At 37.5% G+C, this 17210-nt stretch overlaps 1 long non-coding RNA gene across 1 annotated transcript in view; it reads right to left on the reverse strand.

The window, feature by feature from the left end:
• The window catches only part of LOC118353652 (uncharacterized), a 68465-nt gene that overhangs the window by 25138 nt on the left and 26117 nt on the right, over positions 1–17210 (reverse strand). The window lies entirely within an intron of this gene.

The following is a 17210-nucleotide window of genomic DNA, read 5'->3' on the forward strand; positions in this document are numbered from 1 at the left end:
GTTGGTTGTTTCCTTTGTTGTGCAGAAGATTTTTATTTTGATGCAGTCCCAATAGTTTATTTTTGCTTTTGTTTCTCTTGCCTGAGGAAACATATCTCAAAATGTTACACTGACTATGTCAGAGAAATTACTGTCTGTGCTCTCTTCCAGCATTTTTACGGTTTCACATCTCACATTTAGGTCTTTAATACATTTTGAATTTATTTTTGTGTATGGTATGAGACAATGTTCTGTTTCATTTCTGCATGTAGCTGTCCAGCTTTTCCAATGGGATTTGTGGGAGACATTGTCTTTTTCTCATTGCATATTCTTTCCTATATTGTCAAAGATTAATTGGCCATATAATTCTGGGTTTATTTCTGAGGTCTCTATTCTGTTATACTCATCTATTAGTCTCTTTTTGTGCCAGTACCATACAGTTTTGTCTGCTACAGTTTTTATTATATTTTGATATCTAGGATTGTGATACCTCTGGTTCTGTGCACCTTTTACAAGATTGTTTCAGCTATTTGGGGTCTTTTTTATTACTTTATACAAATTTTAAGATTATTTCCTCAGTTCTATAAAAATTCTGTTGGTATTATGGTAAGGATTGCAATAAATCTGTAGATAGCTTTGGGTAGTATAGACATTTTAACAATAATTGGTCTTCAAAACCATGGACATGGAATATAATTTGATTTATTTTCATCATCTTCCATTTCTTTCATCAATATTTATAGTTTTCAGAGCATAGGTTATCTCTTGGGCTAAGTTTATACCTAGGTGTGTATACATATAAATTTTTTTGTGCATCTGAAGTATTTTTCATTTAAAAAGATCCAATTTTATTCAATGATGCATAATTAAATCATGAATTAATGTACTTTGACAAGTGCTTTTTCTACATCTGTTGAAATGATCATGTGGTTTTCAGTCATTTTCTTGTTGATATGATGTATCATGTAGATTGATTTGTGACTATTGAAACATTCTTCCATCATAGGAATAAATCTCACTTGATCGTGGTGAATGATTTTTTAATGTGTTGTTGGATTTTGTTTGCAAATATTTCATTGATGATTTTCCATCTGTGTTTATCAGAGATATGGGCCTGTTGTCCTCTTTTTTCCTACTGTCTTTATCTGGATTTATTTTTAGGGTAATGCCAGCCTTATAGAATAAAATTGGGGATTTATTATCAGGGGAATGCTGGCCTCCTAAAATAAATTTGGAGGCTTTCCTTCTTTTTCTACTTTTTTGGAATAGTTTGAGAATAATATGTATTAACTGTTCTTTAAATATTTGGTAATATTCACCTAATCAGCTCTCTGGTACTGGATTTTTGCTTTTGGGAGTTTTTTTTATTACAGATTGAATCAATGCTGGTAATTGGTCTGTTTAAATATTATATTTTTTTTTCCTGATTCAGTTTTGGGAGTCTATGTTTCCAGGAATTTATTAATGTTATCTAGATTGTCTAATTTTTGCATATAATTTTTCATAATACCTCATTACCCTATGTATTTCTGTGATTTCAGTTGTTATTTCTCTTCCTTCTTTTCTGAATTTGTATATTTGAATCTTCTCTGTCTGTCTGTTTCTCTCTTTCTGATGATTCTGGCTAAAAGTTTCCCAATTTTATTGATCTTTTCAAAGAACCAGCTCATAATATCATTAATCTGTTATGGTTTGTTTTTTTTACTTTCTATTTTTTAGTTACTACTGTAATTGTTATTATTTCCTTACTTCTATTGGTTTTTGGTTTAATTTATTCCTTTTCTAACTTCTTTAAGTGAAAGATTAGGTTGTTTATTTGAAATTTTTCTTGGTTTTTGAGGTAGGCCTATTTTGCTATAAACTTACATTATAGACTGGTTTGATCCCAAAGATTTTGGACTACTATGTTTCATTTTTTCCTCTAATTTTTAGGTTGACTCGTTTATTTTCTACTAGCATGTTATATAATGTCAATATATTTGTGTCTTTTCCAAATTTATTAATTGTAGTTGATTTCTTGTTTCATAGAGTTGTTGTTGAAGAAAATGCACAGTATGACTTCACTCCTTTTTAATTTGTTGAGATTCATTTTGTGGCCTAATATGTGATCTGTTCTAGAAAATATTTCATTTACCTCTGAGGAGAATGTATATTCTGTTGTTTTATGATGGAATATTTAGAATATATCTGTTAGATTAATTTGGTCCCATGTGTCATTCAAAGCCACCTTTTCTCTGTTGATTTTCTGTTTGGATGGTTTACCTATTAATGTAAGTGGGCTATTAAAGTTTCCTACCATTATTATTACTACATATTTATGTTTCTTATTTTTCTTATATGTTTCCTTTATGTTTTTTATTAACTTCCTTTATGTATCTTATTAAATATTTCATATATTTGGAAGAATCCATGTTGGCTGCATAAATATTTATAGTGCTATGTCTCCTTGTTGTGTTGTTCCCTTTATAATTATATAGTGCCCTTATTTATCTCCTATCATAGTCTTCATTTTAAAGTCCATTTTGTCTATGTATTTATTGCTAGCCCTACATTCTTTTCACTCCATTCCCCTGATAAATACTTTTCTGACTCTCCACATTCAATCTGCACCTGTCTTAAGGTCTAAAATGAGACTCTTGTAGGCAGCATATAGAAGGGCCTTACACTTTTGCTCTTTGCCCTGTCTTTTGATTGGAGAATTGAGTTCATTTACATTCAAAGTGATTACTGATAGATATGTACTTATTGCCATTTTGTTACTTGCTTTATGGTGGTTATTTACTTCGCTGTTAATTTTTTTCTCTTAAGCTTCTCTCTAATGGTTTCCTGGCTTTCTTTAGTGATGCACTTCATTCCTTTCTCATTATTATTATTTTTTTGCTTCTATCACTGGTTTTTCATCTCTGGTTATGATTAAGTTTGCACATAACATCTTATGTGTTTATTAGTCTATATTACATTGATGGTCACTTATATTTGAACCCATTATTTACTCCCTTTTCCCCTCAACATTTTAGGTATATAGATATATTTCTTTTTATTTTGTGAATCCTTTTACTAATTTTTATATTTAATTTTACTGCTTTTCTGTTTGTACTTTTCTTATCCATATTTATGGTCTTTCTTTTCCCCTTTAACATTTCTTGTAAGGCTGGTATATGGGTTATGAATTCTTTAAACTTTTCTTTGGGGAACTCAATGTCTCTCTCTCTCTCTCTTTAAATTTTGAATAATAGCCTGCTGGATAGAGTACTCTTGGCTGCAGTTTTTTTCTAACAGTGTCTTTTACATATTATACCACTCCCTTCTGTCTTGCATTGTTTATGCTAAAAATTCAGTTGATCTCATTATGGGTTTCCCTTGTATATAACTCTTCTTTTGCTGATTTTAAAATTATATTTATCACTACTTTTTGCCATTTTAATGACTACATATCTTAGTGTGGATCTCCATAGTTTGACTTTCTTGGGGGAATCTTTGTACTTCTTGAATTGGGATTTCTGTTTTCTTCCACACTTTCAGGAAGTTTTTAGTATTATTCTTGAAATAAATTTCTGCATCTTTTTCTCTGTCCTGGGATTCCTCAAAAGCAAATAGTATTACACTTGAAGGTGTGACTGGGTTCCCTAAATATACTTTCATTTATTGTTATTTTTTCTCTTTCCTATTAATCTTGGTTGTTTTCCATTTCTCTCTTCTTCATGTTGGCAATTCATCCTGCTTCTTCTAGTCTACCATTTATTCCATATAATGCATTTTTAATTTTGATTATTGAATTCTTCCTCAATAATTGATTCTTTTTATTTTTTAATCTCTTTGTTAAGGGTTTCATGTAGTTTCATGTTTTTTTTCTTAAGGCAAGTGTTTTTAAGACCGTTATATTAAACGCTATCAGGCTTATTACTTATTTCTATTTCAATTAGCTGTCTTGCTATTATTTTGTCCTGTTATTTCTTTTTTTACAGTAAACAATTTATTTTTTAAAGAGTTTATTTATTTAATGCATGAGAGACACACAGAGAGAGGCAGAGACACAGGAAGAGGGAGAAGCAGGCTCCGTGTAGGAAGCCTGATGTGGGACCCAATTCCAAGATTCAGGGATCATGCGCTGAACCAGAGGCAGATGCTCAACCGCTGAGCCACTCAGGTGTCGCTATGGTGAAAAAATTTATATTTAGATTTATAGCCAGCTGAACTCAGTTTAGATGATCCCAACTTTGTTGGCAACATCCAAAGCATCATAGTCAGGAGCCAGTTGAACATATGCTTTCTTCTCTCTATCAAGCCTTATCAAGGTGTTGACCTTGGCCACACCAATATCATAGAGCTTCTTCACAGCCTGTTTGATCTGGTGCTTATTGGTCTTGACATCCACAATGAACACAAGTGTGCCGTTGTTTTCTATTTTCTTCATGGCTGACTCAGTAGTCAGGGGGAACTTGTTGATGGCATAGTGATCAAGTTTGTTTCTCTTGGGGATACTCTTTTGAGGATATTTGGGCTGCCTTTGGAGATGCAAGGTCTTGGGTCATTGGAATGTAGGTGATGTGCGGATCTTCTTTTTTTTTTCTGACTGTGCATGCCTTTCAGCACCGTTTTTTTATTTTTTTATTTTTATTATTATTATTATTATTATTAGCTTTCAAAGCTTTTGCTTTGGCTTCAGCTTTGGGAGGGGCAGGGCTTTCTTCTTTGCCTTCAGCACCATCTTCGTAAAAGGCTGTCCTATTCTTTCATTTGGCTAGTAGAGCTCTGTATCTTCATATTTTCTGCCTGTCTGTGTACTTTACTATGTGAGTCAACTACCTTTACAGCTTTTGAAAGCAGTGACAACTGACCTGAGATTTGGAGCAGCCAAAACACAACAGCAGAGTGCAGGCAGACACACAAAAAACAACTCCTGAAGCACCAGGCCCTGGAGATTCTGAGACCTCTTCTTCACAAAGCCAATACTCTCAGAATCAGGAAACATGACAGGCTTCTTACACAGAGAAGATGGAAATTTAGAAAAAAATGAAAAGACAGAGGAACACATCCCAAATGAAGCAACAAAATAAGGTCACAGCCAGAGATCTAAGGAAAACAGATATACATTACATGCCGAATGGATAAACTAAAGCTACCATCATAATGATACTCACTGGGTTTGAGAAAAGAATGAAAGACTTTAGAGAGGTCTTTGCCACAAAGTAAGAGTTAAAAAACTGTCACAAGGAAAAGTGCAATAACCGATATTTGAAATAAGCTTGATGCAATGAACACAAAGGCTTGAAGAAGCAAAGGAAATAATAAGTGGTATATAAGTTAAAATAATGGAAAATAATTTAGTTGAACATAGAGAGAAATAATTATTGAACATGAGAATAGATGTTGAGAACTCATTGACTCCATCAAACACCTAACATTCATATTATAGGACTCCCATAAGAAGAAGAGAATGAAAAGGGGACAGAAAATTTATTTGAGTAAATAATAACAGAAAACTTCCCTCATCTAGGGAAATAAACAGACATCCATTTCCAGGGGATACAGTGAACTCCTATCAAAGTAAAAAAAAAAAAAAGGCAGGCCAACATAAAGACACATTGTAATTAAATTTGCAAAATATAAGAAGATATGGTATATGTATACAATGGAATATTACTCAGCCATCGGAAATGACAAATACCCACCATTTGCTTCGAGGTGGATGGAACTGGAGGGTATTATGCTGAGTGAAGTAAGTCAATCGGAGAAAGACAAACATTATATGGTCTCATTCATTTGGGGAATATAAAAAAAGTGAAAGGGCATAAAGGGGAAAGGAGACAAAATTAGTGGGAAATATCAGTGAAGGTGACAGAACATGAGAGACACCTAACTCTGGGAAATGAACAAGGGGTGGTGGAAAGGGAGGTGGGTGGGGGGTTGGGGTGATAGGGTAACAGGCACTGAGGGGGGCACTTGATGGGATGAGCACTGGATATTATGATATATGTTGGCAAATTGAACTCCAATAAAAAAATAGAGAGGCAAAGAAAAAAATCTTAAAAGAAGCAAGACATAACAAGCCTCTAACCTAGAAAGGAAGACCCATAAAGCTAGTTGTAGATCCCTCAGAAATTTTACAAGCCAGAAGAGAGTAGCATGATTTATTCAATGTGATGAATGGGAAAAATTTGCAGCAAAGAATACTCTTTCCAGTAAGACAACCATTCAGAATAGAAGGAGGGATAAATAGTTTCCCAGACAAACAGAATCTAAAAAAAGTTCATGACCACTAATTAAAACCTAGAAGAAATATTAAAAGGGACTTTTTGAGTGGAAAGGACAGAATAAAAGTGACAAAGACAAGAAAAACAAAATCTTCAGTAACAACAGCAAAAAAAGTACTAAAATGGAACTAAATGCATATCTGTCAATGAATCCTCTGAATGAAAATGGACTAGATGCCTTAATCAAAAGACATGGGGCTTAAGAATGGATAAAAAAGAATATAAAGGTACTCATTCAAGACCTATATACACTTGCAGATTGAGTGAGGGGATGGAGATTTATCTTACAAGTGGATGTAAAAAAAAAAAGCTAGAGTAGCAATACATATATCAGATAAACTAGACATTAAATCCAAGACAATATCAAGAGATGAAAAGGGCACTCTATCCTAATAAAAGGGACAATCCAAAAGAAGAGTTAACAATTGTAACTATTTAAGTCCCCAAGAAAATCCAAATATATTAAACAATTAATAAGAAACTTAAAGAAACAAATTGATAATGATAAAATTATGGTAGGGGATTTCAACACCCCACTTACAGTAGTAGACAGATCATCAAAGCATAAACTCAACAAGCAAATACTGGCTTTGAATGACACACTGGACCAAATGGACTTAACAAATATATTCAGAAAATGCCATTCTAAAGTGGCAGAAAACACATGATTTTCAAGTGTACACATAACATCCTCCAGAATAGATCACATACTAGGTCATAGATCAGGCTTCAAAAATACAAAAATATTGAGATCATACCCTGCATTGCTTCTCAGCACAATATAAAACTTGAAGTAAATCACTAGAAAACATTTGGAAGTCCACAAATACATAGAGGTTAAAACATATCCTAGTAAAGAAATTACAAACGAAGGAAAATTGCATGGAAATAAATGAAAAGAAAACAAGACAGAAAAAAAACTTTGGGATTCAGCAAAAGCAATCATAAGAGGGAAATATATAGCAATATAGACCTACTTTAAGAAGAAAGAAAAACCTCAATCTACTTTGAAAATAAAGAAGGTAGAAAATGAATAATAAATGAAGCCTAAAGACATCAGAAGACTGGAAGTAATAAGGACTAGAGAAGAAATAAATGATATGGAGACTAAAAATAACAATAGAAATGATCAATGAATCCACGAGCTGGTTCTTTGAAAAAATAGTAAAATTGATAACCCCCTAGCCAGGCTAATGACAAAGAAAAGAGAAAGAAATCAAATAAATAAAATAAAAAATGACAGAGGAGATAAAAACCAATACCACACAAATACAAACAACTATAAGAGAGCATTATGGAGGAGGGGCAAGATGGCGGAAGAGTAGGGTCTCCAAATCACCTGTCCCCACCAAATTACCTAGAAAACCTTCAAATTATCCTGAAAATCTATGAAATCGGCCTGAGAATTAAAGAGAGAACACCTGGAATGCTACAGTGAGAAGAATTCGCGCTTCTATCAAGGTAGGAAGACGGGGAAAAAGAAATAAAGAAACAAAAGGCATCCAATGGGGAGGGGCCACGGGAGGAGCCGGGCTGAGGCCGGGGCGAGTGTCCCCAGGACAGGAGAGCCCCGTCCCAGAGAAGCAGGAGCTGCACCGACCTTCCCGGGCGGAAAGGGGCTCGCAGGGAGTTGGAGCAGGACCCAGGAGGGCGGGGATGTCCTCGGGTTCCCTGGGACACTAACAGGTACCTGCACCCCGGGGAGAGTGCGCCGAGCTCCCTAAAGGGCTGCAGTGCATGCAGGGCTGGACTGGGGAGCAGCTCTGAGGGGGTCGGGCGGAGGCTCTGCGGAAGGGGCTGCGTGCCCAGGGAGCAGCTCGGAGGAGGCTCCGGCAGAGGAAGCTCCGGCAGAGGAAGAGGCTCCGTGCGGAGGGGGCTGCGCGGCCGGGAGCAGCTGGGAGGGGCTCGGGTGGCGGCTCCACAGAGAGGCGGCTGCGCTACCCCGAGCGCGAATCCAACAGTGCAGGCGCGGGATCACTGGGCGCCTGGGACAAGCCCAGGATCCGGCCTCCCCCCGGGAAAGGCAGAGGCCAGGAGGGCCCAGGACAGCAAGGACGCTCCTGCCCCAAGCTAAGCAGATCAGCGGCCCCGCCCCGGAGCCTCCAGGCCCTGCAGACCGAGAGCTCCGTAGTTCCTGCGGGAGCTGAATCCAGGGAGCCAGAGCTGGCCGCCGCCACTGTGGTTGTTCCTCCTGGGGCCTCAAGGGGTAAACCACCCCCACTGAGCCCCGCACCAGGCAGGGGGCAGAGCAGCTCCCCCAAGTGCTAACACCTGAAAATCAGCACAGCAGGGCCCTCCCCCAGAAGACCAGCTAGATAGACAAGTTCCAGGGGAAGTCAAGGGACTTAAAGTATACAGATTCAGAAGACACTCCCCGATGGTTTGTTTTTGTTTTTTTTCTTTTTTCTTTATTTCTGTTTGATTCCCCCACCCTTTTTTTCCCTTTCTTTCTTTTTCTTCCTCTTTTTCTTTTTTCTTCCTTTTCCCTTTTCTCCTTTTCTCTTTTCTTTATTTCTTTCTCTCCTCTCTTTTTCTCCTTTTACCAATACAACTTGCTTTTGTCCACTCTGCACTGAGCAAAATGACTAGAAGGAAAACCTCACCTCAAAAGAAAGAATCAGAAACAGTCCTCTCTCCCACAGAGTTACAAAATCTGCATTACAATTCAATGTCAGAAAGCCAATTCAGAAGCACTATTATAGAGCTACTGATGGCTCTAGAAAAAAGCATAAAGGACTCAAGAGACTTCGAGACTACAGAATTTAGAGCTAATCAGGCAGAAATTAAAAATCAATTGAATGAGATGCAATCGAAACTAGAACTCCTAATGACGAGGGTTAACGAGGTGGAAGAACAGGTGAGGGACATAGAAGACAAGTGGATAGCAAAGAGGAAAAGTGAGGAAAAAAGAGACAAACAATTAAAAGACCATGAAGATAGATTAAGGGAAATAAACGACAGCCTGACGAAGAAAAACTTACGTTTAATTGGAGTTCCCGAGGGTGCCGAAAGGGCCAGAGGGCCAGAATATGTATTTGAACAAATTCTAGCTGAAAACTTTCCTAATCTGGGAAGGGAAACAGGCATTCAGATCCAGGAAATAGAGAGATACCCCCCTAAAATCAATAAAACTGTTCAACACCTCGACATTTAATAGTGAAGCTTGCAAATTCCAAAGAGAACATCCTTAAAGCAGCAAGAGACAAGAAATCCCTGACTTTTATGGGGAGGAGTATTAGGGTAACAGCAGACCTGTCCACAGAGACCTGGCAGGCCAGAAAGGGCTGGCAGGATATATTCAGGGTCCTAAATGAGAAGAACATGCAACCAAGAATACTTTAGACAGCAAGGCTCTCATTCAAAATGGAAACAGAGATAAAGAGCTTCCAAGACAGGCAGCAACTGAAAGAATATGTGACCTCCAAACCAGCTCTGCAAGAAATTTTAAAGGGGGACTCTTAAAATTCCCCTTTAAGAAGAAGTCCAGTGGAACAATTCACAAAAACAAGGACTGAATAGATATCACGATGACACTAAACTCATATCTCTCAATAGTAACTCTGAATGTGAACGGGCTTAATGACCCCATCAAAAGGCTCAGGGTTTCAGACTGGATAAAAAAGCAGGACCCATCTATTTGCTGTCTACAAGAGACTCATTTTAGACAGAAGGACACCTAAAGCCTGAAAATAAAAGGTTGGAGAACCATTTACCATTCGAATGGTCCTCAAAAGAAAGAAGGGGTAGCCATCCTTATATCAGATAAACTAAAATTTACCCCGAAGACTGTAGTGAGAGATGAAGAGGGACACTATCTCATACTGAAAGGATCTATTCAACAAGAGGACTTAGCAATCCTCAATATATTGCACCGAATGTGGGAGCTGCCAAATATATAAATCAATTATTAACCAAAGTGAAGAAATACTTAGATAACAATACACTTATACTTGGTGACTTCAATCTAGCTCTTTCTATACTCGATAGGTCTTCTAAGCACAACATCTCCAAAGAAACGAGAGCTTTAAATGATACACTGGACCAGATGGATTTCACAGATATCTACAGAACTTTACATCCAAACTCAACTGAATACACATTCTTCTCAAGTGCACATGGTACTTTCTCCAGAATAGACCACATATTGGGTCACAAATCGGGTCTGAATTGATACCAAAAGATTGGGATCGTCCCCTGCAATTTCTCAGACCATAATGCCTTGAAATTAGAACTAAGTCACAACAAGAAGTTTGGAAGGACCTCAAACGCGTGGAGGTTAAGGACCATCGTGCTAAAAGATGAAAGGGTCAACCATGAAATTAAGGAAGAATTAAAAAGATTCATGGAAACTAATGAGAATGAAGATACAACCGTTCAAAATCATTGGGATGCAGCAAAAGAAGTCCTAAGGGGGAAATATATCGCAATACAAGCATCTATTCAAAAACTGGAAAGAACTCAAATACAAAAGCTAATCTTACACATAAAGGAGCTAGAGAAAAAACAGCAAATAGATCCTACACCCAGGAGAAGAAGGGAGTTAATAAAGATTTGAGCAGAACTCAAGGAAATCGAGTCCAGAAGTACTGTGGAACAGATCAACAGAACCAGGAGTTGGTTCTTTGAAAGAATTAATAAAATAGATAAATTAGCCAGCCTTATTAAAAAGAAGAGACAGAAGACTCAAATTAATAAAATCATGAATGAGAAAGAAGAGATCACTACCAACACCAAGGAAATACAAATGATTTAAAAAAAAATATTATGAACATCTATATGCCAAAAAATTAGGCAATCTAGAAGAAATGGACACATTTCTGGAAAGCCACAAAGAACCAAAACTAAAACAGGAAGAAATAGAAAACCTGAACAGGCCAAAAACCAGGGAGGAAATTGAAGCAGTCATCCAAAACCTCCCAAGACACAAGATTCCAGGGCCAGATGGCTTCCCAGGGGAATTCTATCAAACTTTTAAAGTAGAAATCATACCTATTCTCCTAAAGCTGTTTGGAAAGATAGAAAGAGATGGAGTACTTCCAAATTCGTTCTATGAGGCCAGCATCACCTTAATTCCAAAACCAGACAAAGACCCCACCAAAAAGGAGAATTACAGACCAATATCCCTGATGAACATGGATGCAAAAATTCTCAACAAGATACTGGCCAATAGGATCCAACAGTACATTAAGAAAATTATTCACCATGACCAAGTAGGATTTATCCCTGGGACACAAGGCTGGTTCAACACCCGTAAAACAATCAATGTGATTCATCATATCAGCAAGAAAAAAACCAAGAACTATATGATCCTCTCATTAGATGCAGAGAAAATATTTGACAAAATACAGCATCCATTTCTGATCAAAACTCTTCAGAGTGTAGGGATAGAGGGAACATTCCTCGACATCTTAAAAGCCATCTACGAAAAGCCCACAGCAAATAATCATTATCAATGGGGAAGCACTGGGAGCCTTTCCCCTAAGATCAGGAACAACACAGGGATGTCCACTCTCACCACTGCTATTCAACATAGTACTGGAAGTCCTAGCCTCAGCAATCAGACAACAAAAAGACATTAAAGGCATTCAAATTGGCAAAGAAGAAGTCAAACTCTCCCTCTTCGCCGATGACATGATACTCTACATAGAAAACCCAAAAGTCTCCACCCCAAGATTGCTAGAACTCATACAGCAATTCGGTAGCGTGGCAGGATACAAAATCAATGCCCAGAAGTCAGTGGCATTTCTATACACTAACAATGAGACTGAAGAAAGAGAAATTAAGGAGTCCATCCCATTTACAATTGCACCCAAAAGCATAAGATACCTAGGAATAAACCTCACCAAAGATGTAAAGGATCTATACCCTCAAAACTATAGAACACTTCTGAAAGAAATTGAGGAAGACACAAAGAGATGGAAAAATATTCCATGCTCATGGATTGGCAGAATTAATATTGTGAAAATGTCAATGTTACCCAGGGCAATATACACGTTTAATGCAATCCCTATCAAAATACCATGGACTTTCTTCAGAGAGTTAGAACAAATTATTTTAAGATTTGTGTGGAATCAGAAAAGACCCCGAATAGCCAGGGGAATTTTAAAAAAGAAAACCATATCTGGGGGCATCACAATGCCAGATTTCAGGTTGTACTACAAAGCTGTTGTCATCAAGACAGTGTGGTACTGGCACAAAAACAGACACATAGATCAGTGGAACAGAATAGAGAATCCAGAAGTGGACCCTGAACTTTATGGGCAACTAATATTCGATAAAGGAGGAAAGACTATCCATTGGAAGAAAGACAGTCTCTTCAATAAATGGTGCTGGGAAAATTGGACATCCACATGCAGAAGAATGAAACTAGACCACTCTCTTTCACCATACACAAAGCTAAACTCAAAATGGATGAAAGATCTAAATGTGAGACAAGATTCCATCAAAATCCTAGAGAAGAACACAGGCAACACCCTTTTTGAACTCGGCCATAGTAACTTCTTGCAAGATACATCCACAAAGGCAAAAGAAACAAAAGCAAAAATGAACTATTGGGACTTCATCAAGATAAGAAGCTTTTGCACAGCAAAGGATACAGTCAACAAAACTCAAAGACAACCTACAGAATGGGAGAAGATATTTGCAAATGACGTATCAGATAAAGGGCTAGTTTCCAAGATCTATAAAGAACTTATTAAACTCAACACCAAAGAAACAAATAATCCAATCATGAAATGGGCAAAAGACATGAACAGAAATCTCACAGAGGAAGACATAGACATGGCCAACATGCATATGAGAAAATGCTCTGCATCACTTGCCATCAGGGAAATACAAATCAAAACTACAATGAGATACCACCTCACACCAGTGAGAATGGGGAAAATTAACAAGGCAGGAAACAACAAATGTTGGAGAGGATGCGGAGAAAAGGGAACCCTCTTACACTGTTGGTGGGAATGTGAACTGGTGCAGCCACTCTGGAAAACTGTGTGGAGGTTCCTCAAACAGTTAAAAATATACCTGCCCTACGACCCAGCAATTGCACTGTTGGGGATTTACCCCAAAGATACAAATGCAATGAAACGCCGGGACACCTGCACCCCGATGTTTCTAGCAGCAATGGCCACTATAGCCAAACTGTGGAAGGAGCCTCGGTGTCCAACGAAAGATGAATGGATAAAGAAGATGTGGTTTATGTATACAATGGAATATTACTCAGCTATTAGAAATGACAAATACCCACCATTTGCTTCAACGTGGATGGAACTGGAGGGTATTATTCTGAGTGAAGTAAGTCAGTCGGAGAAGGACAAACATTATATGTTCTCATTCATTTGGGGAATATAAATAATAGTGAAAGGGAAAATAAGGGAAGGGAGAAGAAATGTATGGGAAATATCAGAAAGGGAGACAGAACGTAAAGACTGCTAACTCTGGGAAACAAACTAGGGGTGGTAGAAGGGGAGGAGGGTGGGGGGTGGGAGTGAATGAGTGACGGGCACTGGGTGTTATTCTGTATGTTAGTAAATTGAACACCAATAAAAAAAAATAAATGTGAAAAAATAAAAATAAAAATAAATAAATAAATAAATAAACCTAACCAAAGAGGTAAAGGATCTATACCCTAAAAACTATAGAACACTTCTGAAAGAAATTGAGGAAGACACAAAGAGATGAAAAAATATTCCATGCTCATGGATTGGCAGAATTAATATTGTGAAAATGTCAATGTTACCCAGGGCAATTTACACGTTTAATGCAATCCCTATCAAAATACCATGGACTTTCTTCAGAGAGTTAGAACAAATTATTTTAAGATTTGTGTGGAATCAGAAAAGACCCCGAATAGCCAGGGGAATTTTAAAAAAGAAAACCATATCTGGGGGCATCACAATGCCAGATTTCAGGTTGTACTACAAAGCTGTGGTCATCAAGACAGTGTGGTACTGGCACAAAAACAGACACATAGATCAATGGAACAGAATAGAGAACCTAGAAGTGGACCCTCAACTTTATGGTCAACTAATATTCAATAAAGGAGGAAAGACTATCCATTGGAAGAAAGACAGTCTCTTCAATAAATGGTGCTGGGAAAACTGGACATCCACATGCAGAAGAATGAAACTAGACCACTCTCTTTCACCATACACAAAGATAAACTCAAAATGGATGAAAGATCTAAATTTGATACAAGATTCCATCGAAATCCTAGAGAAGAATAGTGGCAACACCCTTTTTGAACTCGGCCACAGTAACTTCTTGCAAGATACATCCACGAAGGCAAAAGAAACAAAAGCAAAAATGAACTATTGGGACTTCATCAAGATAAGAAGCTTTTGCACAGCAAAGGATACAGTCAACAAAACTCAAAGACAACCTACAGAATGGGAGAAGATATTGCAAATGACATATCAGATAAAGGGCTCATTTCCAAGATCTATAAAGAACTTATTAAACTCAACACCAAAGAAACAAACAATCCAATCATGAAATGGGCAAAAGACATGAAGAGAAATCTCACAGAGGAAGACACACATGGCCAACATGCACATGAGAAAATGCTCTGCATCACTTGCCATCAGGGAAATACAAATGAAAACCACAATGAGATACCACCTCACACCAATGAGAATGGGGAAAATTAACAAGGCAGGAAACAACAAATGTTGGAGAGGATGCGGAGAAAAGGGAACCCTCTTACACTGTTGGTGGAACTGGTTCAGCCACTCTGGAAAACTGTGTGGAGGTTCCTCAAAGAGTTAAAAATAGACCTGTCTTACGATCCAGCAATTGCACTGTTGGGGATTTACCCCAAAGGTACAGATGCAATGATATGCCGGGACACCTGCTCCCCGATGTTTATAGCAGCAATGTCCACAATAGTCAAACTGTGGAAGTAGCCTCGGTGTCCATCGAAAGATGAGTGGATAAAGAACATGTGGTTTATGTATACAATGGAATATTACTCAGCTATTAGAAATGATAAATTCCCACCATTTGCTTCAATATGGATGGAACTGGCGGGTATTATGCTGAGTGAAGTAAGTCAATCGGAGAAGGACAAACATATGTTCTCATTTATTTGGGGAATATAAATAATAGTGAAAGGTAATATAAGGGAAGGGAGAAGAAATGTGTGGGAAATATCAGAAAGGGAGACAGAACGTAAAGACTGCTAACTCTGGGAAACGAACTAGGGGTGGTGGAAGGGGAGGAGGGCGGGGGGTGGGAGTGAATGAGTGATGGGCACTGTGGGTTATTCTGTATGTTAGTAAATTGAACACCAATAAAAAATAAATTAAAAAATAATAATAAAAAATAAAAAATAAATTAATAAAATAAAGGTAAAAAAAAGATAACATTATGAAAAACTGTATGCCAACAAATTGGATAACTTGAAGAAATGGATAAATTTCTAGAAATACATAAATTAAGATTACTAAAAAAGAAGACATAGAAAACTTAGACAAAAATTCTTTCAACAATCTAAAGGGCCAGATGTCTTCAAAGGGGAATTCTAGGGGGATCCCTGGGTGGCTCAGCATTTTTGCTCCTGCCTTCGGCCCTAGGCATGATCCTGGAGTCCCGGGATCGAGTCCTACGTGGGGCTCCTTGCATGGAGCCTGCCTCTCCTTATGCTTGTGTCTCTGCCTCTCTCTCTCTCTCTCTCTCTGTGTGTCTCTCATGAATAAGTAAATAAAATCTTTAAAAAAGGGGGGGGAATTCTACCAAGCATTTATTTTTATTTTATTCTATTTTATTTTTTTATTTATGATAGTCACAGAGAGAGAGAGAGAGAGAGAGAGAGAGAGGCAGAGACATAGGCAGAGGGAGAAGCAGGCTCCATGCACTGGGAGCCCGATGTGGGATTCGATCCCGGTTCTCCAGGATCGTGCCCTGGGCCAAAGGCAGTCGCCAAACTGCTGCGCCACCCAGGGATCCCTCTACCAAGCATTTAAAGAAAAGTTAATACCTATACTTCTCAAACAATTCCAGAAAAAATAAAAATGGAAGTAAAATTTCCAAATATGTTGTATGAGGCCAGCATTACTCTGGTAAATAAATAAATAAATAAATAAATAAATAAATAAATAAATAAAATAACTACTAAGAGCTACAGGTCAATATATCCAATGAATATTAATGCAAAACTTCTCAATAAAACAATGACATATCCAATATACATTAAACATATTATTCAAAAAAATAAAGATTAAGAAAAAAAACATTACTCACCCCAATCATGTGGGATTTACTCCTGAGTTGCAAGGGTGTTTCAGTATTCACAAGTCAAACAAGGTGATACACTACATTAATAAAAGTAAGTATCAAGGGGGATCCCTGGGTGGCGCAGTGGTTTAGCGCCTGCCTTTGGCCTGGGGCACAATCCTGGAGACCCGGGATCGAATCCCACGTCGGGCTCCCGGTGCATGGAGCCTGTTTCTCCCTCTGCCTGTGTCTCTGCCTCTCTCTCTCTCTCTCTCTCTCTCTCTGACTATCATAAATAAATAAAAAAATTAAAAAAAAGTTAAAAAAAATTAAAAAAAAATAAAAGTAAGTATCAAAATGATACAGTACTAGTTTTATACAAGAAAAATAAAAGTGAATTAAAGCTTAAAAAAATGATACAGTACTTTCAATAAATAAGGAAGAAGCATTTGACAAAGTACAACATCCATTCATGAAAAAATCCCTCAGTAAAGTAGGTTTAGAAGGAATCTGCCTCAACATCATGAAGCCATAAATGAAAATCCAACAGCTAGAGGTCAGGGCAAGCTGGCAGAGTAGGGGTCCTCAACTCACATGGAGCCACCAACTTATCTAGATAACTTTCAAACCATCCTGGAAGCCTAGGAATATGACTTGAGAATTAAATAGAGAACAGCAGGAACACTACAGAGAGAAGAGTTTTCACTTCTAACAAGGTAGGAAGGTGGAAAAAAATAAAAAAGAGTCAAGAAGGGGAAGGACACC

The sequence above is a fragment of the Canis lupus genome, chromosome X (genome assembly GCF_003254725.2).
Source record: "Canis lupus dingo isolate Sandy chromosome X, ASM325472v2, whole genome shotgun sequence".
NCBI lineage: Eukaryota > Metazoa > Chordata > Mammalia > Carnivora > Canidae > Canis > Canis lupus.